The sequence below is a fragment of the Acanthopagrus latus genome, chromosome 17 (assembly GCF_904848185.1).
Source record: "Acanthopagrus latus isolate v.2019 chromosome 17, fAcaLat1.1, whole genome shotgun sequence".
Classification (NCBI taxonomy): domain Eukaryota; kingdom Metazoa; phylum Chordata; class Actinopteri; order Spariformes; family Sparidae; genus Acanthopagrus; species Acanthopagrus latus.
In genome coordinates, this window is record NC_051055.1 from 28,797,394 (window position 1) to 28,805,081 (window position 7,688).

Sequence of the window (7,688 nt, forward strand, 5' to 3'; positions counted from 1 at the left end):
ATTAGCTTGCGAGCTGGTGCCGGAAACACAGCAAAGAAAGATGGCTAAATTATGTATATATATATATAATAAACTGTAATAACTGTATTTAACTGCACTGTGTGTATTGTGCACCACTGGTGCCAATAAGGTGTTTGTTCTGGGGGAGAATCGGTTCATCAATGAATCATATCAGGACACAAATGGTCCTAGCTGTGGATGTGTTGTTTCCCAGCACATGGATTCAATGTACTGTAGCGGTTTGCCCACGAGCGATCTAATAAAACACGGATAATACGAGTGTTTAATTGTGTGAGAGTGTGACTCTCCGCCCCGAGGGGACTTCTGGTGCTGCTGGCCTCCTGATCATCGCAGCACAGGCGCCAGCATTACCCGGCTGAATGGGTTTCAGCACCGCGGAGCATCCTCACATCCTCACATCCTCGAATTTCACCTTGAGGCTTGGAAGTGTGTTGTCCTGCTCCGCTTCCCATCAGCTGGTCATGTCCCTGCCGCTCCCCCACCTCCCTGGACGTCTAGACAGGTCACAGGAATCCATAAATTCACCAACATCAAGGAGACGGTGAAGACAATGATATCCACTCATGTGCTTTTCAACGGGTCACATCTGAAGCACTCTCTGCTCCACGAGACTCTTTTGAGCCGGCCTCACATTTTCAGATAAAGCAGCTCAGCAGGAGCCTCGGTCAGACAATAATGGTCTAAACATTCTGAAATGGTTGTGACTTTGAGGCACAGCTGGGAGAAAAATAAAATAAAGAAGATGGAAAGATAAGATACTGCAGCCTTAAAGCCTCGGTAGATTATACCATACAAAAGACGTATTGAATTGTCTGAATAGCTGAAAGATCCCAAGGTTTCTGTTTCTGTTCCGTGCAGACAATCCAGTAACAACGGCCACTTCACACAACTACATGCCAGGTGCGCAGAGTTGTGAATATAAGGAGTTTAAAGTTCTTCCTTGAGTTCTCTCACTCAGTCACACAACTGAGTTCGGTGCTGTGAATGCCTCGGAGGACAGACAGGAAGTGTGGACCATTATCTACGTTTGTACGGCTCATTGTGTCGAGATTACAAAGGCATGCGATAGACTGCAGCCGCCAAGTGTGTTACAGTGTTTTTAAAGCACGCTGAGCTTTGTGTTTGCCCTGTTGAAGCTAGAAACTCACAATACATCTGCTGAAAATCTCCCAACATCCTGACAACAATAAATAAACTAAATGCTCTGATGAATAGAGGAAATAAAACGATCTATGGACGTCCCAGACGTTTAGTAAGCCCACGCAATCGTCTCATTTAGCTTGTACAAAGATACTGGACAGGAAAATAAGCTAGTCGCTTCAAAAATGGAAGAGAGAGTGGAACTGAAATCTTGCAATGGTGACATGCCAGCCTGACGATAGCCATGTTTGTTGTTAATGTTCATTATGATAATGTTGGATGTCATGTCAGGGACACATGAGCAGCCACAGCTCAGAGCCTCTGGACCAGTCATCCAGCAGCTAACTCAGCAACAACAGACTCATCCAGCAGCTAACTCAGCAACAACAGACTCATCCAGCAGCTAACTCAGCAACAACAGACTCATCCAGCAGCTAACTCAGCAACAACAGACTCATCCAGCAGCTAACTCAGCAACAACAGACTCATCCAGCATCTAACTCAGCAACAGCAGACTCATCCAGCAGCTAACCCGGTTAGCACAAAGCACAAAGCTTCAGTGCCAAAACACACAGCGAGCCACAGCAGCTACAGATCGATTCAGCAGCTAACCCGATTAGCACAAAGCACACAGCAGTCGGGACTCAGTGCCATGCCGGGCAGTTTTTCGGACTGAGGTGTGTTTGTGACGGTGATTTTGTTTGTGTTAATGGGACTGTGGCAATCAGGAGTTGTTTGTTTGACGAAAAAAGCTAAGAGAGCTTGTGGAATTTAGCAAACTTGTGTCAATGTGGTCTGGGCAGTGCTCAGCAAGGGTTATTTGTTTATTTTTGAGCAGCTCAGGAGAGAGGAGGTGGAATTTTTTTTTCGGTTGGATGCTTTCAGAATTCAGTTTTCCCTTGCTGGTTTCTAAAAAACGTACAAACTCCAGCTGGGGTCCTTGTTTGTTGCTAAAAAAAAGGTTTCTGATTGTTGAATTTTGTTATTTTATGTGCAAAATGTTGTTTTTCAGTGTCCCAGGACTAACAGTAGTTCTTAATACTGGACAGTGACAAAGTAGTTTAAGTTGACGTAAAAAGCAGGAGCGCATTAGAAAGACAGATGAACTGTTCCGACTCTATTCACTTCTTAATTCAGTTAAAAGGAATACAGTCTTTACTGCACATCCTTCATTCCTAAGTGCTCCTGTTTTATACACCAGTTACTGTACTGTGAGGTCTCACATAACACCATATACTGCAGATTTTTTATTTTTTCCTATTTTCAATCATCCACTTTCATTTACAGTGGAGGTCTATAGCTGACAAATGCCAGCAAGCCCCACAGTGGAAAAGGCTTCACGTCCTCCAGCAGATCACAATCAGCACCTGAAGCCAATACTAAGAAGGTCAAGGGTTACCGCCACAGCGCCCCCGCGAGCGCCTCGTGACAGAATGATGAAAGGTTGGGGCAAACAGGAAATAGAGGCCAAGTGGAGAATAGGTGAGTGTGTGTGTGTGTGGGGGGGGTCTGATGAGAATATATCAGAATAAGCAAAGTGGAGAGATGTGGAGAGGGGATATGATTCAGTGTTTGGAGGAGAGGTTGATGCGAGCTGCTTCTGGAAGAGATGAGTTTTTAGTCTACAAAAGCGAGCCGGGAGTTACTCCTCTGTTATGACGAGAATAGGAAGGTCATCGCACCATTAGGGAGTCGACCCTGGGCGGATCGATGACCGGTAAGGTGCCGGGGAAGGACACCTGAATGAGAGGCAGAATACAGAGCATGAGGTGTGTGTGTGTGTGTGTGTGTGTGTGTGTGTGTGTGTGTGTGTGTGTGTGTGTGGTTTGTACCATAAACCAGAAGGTTAGGAAACATGGACTGGGGTCAGTGTGAATCCTAACCAGGCACACAAATTGATAATTTACACCCTCGAAATGATAAATTAACTGAACACGAATAATTGAGAGACGTCGACGACCAAAAACAGCAGCTAAATCCTGACGTGCTGCCGCGTATCTGAGCCCAGAATCTGTATCAAACCCCTCGCAGCCCGTTTGCGATGGTAACCGATCTCACAACAGTCACTGTTTAATTTGCGCTGCATTAACAGAAGCATGTAACGGCCACAGACTGAACAAGAAGAGCTCAAAACGACATCCAGCGCAGCTCGTGAGAGTGTGAAGCGGGGAAAAAGTGCAGCGAAGGCTCCTGCTGTTTAACATCTCTGATCCACAAAGCAGCATCACACACATCAGGCCTGCAACAAACACCGAGTCTGTGAAACTCTGATGTTCTGAGCTGTGTGTCGCGTGGACTCCGACGGTGTTGCTGCGTGAGGTGTTTCTGGGATTATTATCTGCCGTCCGCTTCGACTAGAGCTGGATTTCTTTTTTCTGAGCTGAGAGTTTAAAAATGCTCCTCACAAGATTCAAAATTCAAGATTCAACACTGATTTAAAGGGTAACTCCACCAATTTTACTCTTTGAAGTGCGTTTTCGGGGGCCTCTGTCTTCGTGGCTCCAGTAGAAGTTGCATGGAATCTGAGAAACTGTGATGTCACTCAGTGGCTAGGCTGCATTGTGGGTAATGTAGGCAGCAGGTTATAAAAATCAGTCCACTGGACACACATTGCTCAGTCATAACACTGATGGTCGGGTAGTAAGAGTAAAATCAAATAATCAAAATTAGAGACGCTGCCATTTCATTCCACACCTTCATCTTCCTTTTCAAAACCTGCTGCCTACATTACCCACAATGCAATTTAACCTCTAAGTGGCTACACTGGAGGTCATTTGTCAGCTTCCTCTGGAGCAAGAAACAGCTTTATATCACTTTTTGTCCTACACATATGCAGAAGTACTCTCCAAGACCTGTAAACACACTTCAATGTGTAAAATCGGTGGATTTACCCTTTAATGGTCCTGTATATGAAAGGAGGATTCCTCCCATGTAGAGAAAAAAAAACAGGAAAAGAATGTGAACAACAAACACATATGAGAAAAAATAAAAACAACAAATACAATAAAATAAAATACAGACAACATACACTGATATTAAACAGCAATAAACCTTGAAAAAAGTATAAAGAGGTGCTTAAACTGGAAATCAATCAATAAAGATTTTATCCTGCTGCTGCTGGGATTGAACTCGTGACCTTCAGATCACAGACTGTGTCACCTGAGACTGAAGCTCCATTAAGACGCTGCACATTGTGGCGCCTGCAGTTTGTGTTTACCTCTCACTGTTACACCTTGTCTATATGTAAATGTGTAAAATCTAAATTCTGGTGCCTGAGGTGCTGGATGGTATGAGAGGCCTGTCACTCACCCTCCAACAGAGCAGCTTCTTTAAGTCTTATTATCTCCTTTATTAAACAATCGTCTTTTATAATCTTCTACTAAAACTTTTATGGCGGAGTCTGAAGACTTCTGGAACAAGAAAAAAACAAAACAAAACAAAAGTTTTTATCAAGAAATTTTGAGGGAAAAGGAAGTTTTGAATGTCTTTCAACAGTCAGATACAAATAAAATGACAGATGATGATGATGATGATGATGATGACAGCTAGACTAAGTCTAATTTTTTGGTAATTACTGCACTTGCCATGATTAAAAAAAATTATATTGAATTCAAAAGTTAATGATCTTATTATTTTGGGATAACAAAGCTGGTTCATGTCGTGGCCGTGGGTTAATTTATCTTGTTATATTGATGAAACAAAAGACGACTGATAAAAGAAAACATCCATAAAATAAAAGAGTAGACTGTGACGTACCATATGACTGATTTATGAACTTTTGCAATTTATTATTAAAATATGTTTTACTCTGTAATTCGATAGGATTACAATTAAAAAGTGCATTTATACATTATTTACATTAAGACTGATTATCGAAGGCGGGTAGGCTGACACACAGTGGTCAGCTTGAAGCTCGTTGGTAAAGAAACTGCCCACAACTGGGCGTCTGACTGGTGAAATAAAGTATTTACATACATTATTATATTATTATACAGGCAGGTAACATTAAAATACGGCCTGCTGCACTGAAGACGCCATCTCGTTCTCTGTGTGTCTGACAAGATTTCTAAGTAATGAGAGGAAATAGACAGCAGCTTTCTTTACGCCACCATTTTAGATGATTATGTGCTTATGTATTTTTTTCAACAGACGGACAATATTCAGAAAAAAAACAGACATGATGACGGAAGAGAGAAAATGCAAACGAGACACCGGACACAAACGAGAGCGGGTCGACTCTCAGGGTCTCAGTATCGCGGGAGCCGAGAGCGGCAGGTGTAAATTAGGGTTTAAACTGCCATTATCTCAATAATACAAGTTAATTATTGCATCATCTCAGATAACAGAGATCGTCGTCTATTTATTACGGGTCAGTTCATCTTGTTACCTCCGGGAATTGTCTGTTTCTCTTGAGGTAACAAGATAAAGGAATCCGTCGTCATGAAGAAAAAAGCTTTGTCATCTTCAGAAACGCCTGCACACGCGTATATTCATACGAATATACAAATACATGCACACATCTCTCGTGCAGGTTCAGACTGTTTGGAGACAAAAGCTCCTCTTGTTGTTGTTAATTCTACTGATGGATGATTTTCCTGCACATCTTCCTCTCATGGACAAACTTTGCTTGACAGGATGTAAAATGAAAAAAGAAACAGACTGCATCAGAGTTGTGACTGTGCAGCTTCGGTGTTTGCCCGTGAATGAGCACATTCGGATATAGGAATGTGTTTTTTGTCCTCAGGGTCTTTAAGGTAATAATAGAACATATGGCATAAGAACCAATAATAACAACATACTGTACGTAGGCGGGATCGCAGCCTCTTCCAGCTGCCGTCTGTGACGCAGAGTCAGTGCAGCTCTACCGCAGTCATCTCAAAGTACAATGTTCAGCTTCTTTCTGTACCGCGTCCTCACCCGTCTGTCTGCGAGGAAGCATCAACACACACAGTCTTTGCCTGGTTGTTAAAAGCAATCATCGTTTTTTTTCAAACACACGGTAAGTCTTTAAGTTTTTGGACGATTGCTGGGCGATAAGAGTAAAAACACCCAATTTTTGGGATAAAAAAGATAACAAAAAATGCTTTAAAAGATTGTAGTTGTATTTTTTTCTGGACAAAATAAGCAATACACAAAACCAGAAAGACGACAACATGAAAGTGGCTGAAATTGGGGCTGAGGTGGGGAAACGAGTGGGGCGATCTGTGGGAGGGAGTGTTTCTTCAAGAAGCGCTTCAGAAAACCATCGCCTCGGCCGTCCAGGGGTCCCAATTTACAAGAGGAGAGGATTATAACGCCAGATTATCTCAGCAGAGTTATCAAGTTATCACCACCACCAACACAAACAGCATCATTACCCGTCTGAGCGAACGTAAGCATGCAGATGGAGGAAGTCGGGGAGGAGGAGCAGCTATCTTCACACTCCCTCTGTGGCTGTACGCTGCTGGATCTGCCTGGTGGCTCTCAGGATTTCAGGGATTGTTACACCGAGGATCGCTCAGTTCTCGGTCGCTCAGGGGGCTGAGGAGCATTGTGAGGCTGAACTGTGACTGAAAAATGGGAAATCTGAGTCGCGGATTCTGATTTCTCACAATTTGGACATGGGGGTTTTCACACAACTGGTGATTATCAGCGTTTTTATTTGTGCAGAAGGGGGCAGATGTTTAAATCCAAGTCAGTTTAACATCTATGTCACCCACAACAACCTCCGTCCCGATAATGAAACTGAAAGTTGGTAGGTCTTCACGTTCTGGAGCTTTCGATGGTGTCACACAACTTTCTCATCCACGTTTCCTTTAATTTACACAGCACAAGGTTCAGTCGGCGGTGGGATAGAATCAAGCGACTGAACAGCTTCTTAGCCGACCTCGCTGTGAGATTGTTTCTGCCAAAAACGCTGCTGCCGACGTCAAGAATGAACTCTTTTCGTCTCAAAGTCTAATTCAGCCAGGATGAAAGTCCTTTAAAGTGCTCAGAGGAAAATGAAAAGAGTCAGTGGGTGGACTTTACAGAGGACCTGTTTGGACAAAAGTTAGTAAAAACTCTCCAAAAAACTCATATAAGTTGGGAAGAAATAGGAGAAAACTTTAGACTCTTTTTTTTTTTCAGGCAAAGATCATGACTGCATTTAAAAAAATACCATAACTTAATAATTTGCCCTTCTACAGAAAGTAAAAGCATTACAGCGCTATATTTCACCAATAGACATAATTCATGAAGCGTGAAATCCTCGGGGGTCTGTGGGAAAAAAATGTAAAAAACAATATAATGGAGAAACATAAAGTCCAGCATGGATTTAACAGCACATCCCTCATTAAACAGTGATTCAGTGATGGTTGTTTAGATTAAATGACACTGGAGTTTTTTCTGTTTGTGTTCAACAACTGGAACCATCATCATTCTCCCAGAGTTAAACTAGAATCTGATTATGGGTATAAAGATGCTGCTTTAGCTTGAGATATGCCCCAAATCTTTGATGATAAAAGTGAACACTTTAACATTCCCTTGGTCATACACTGTAATGATTA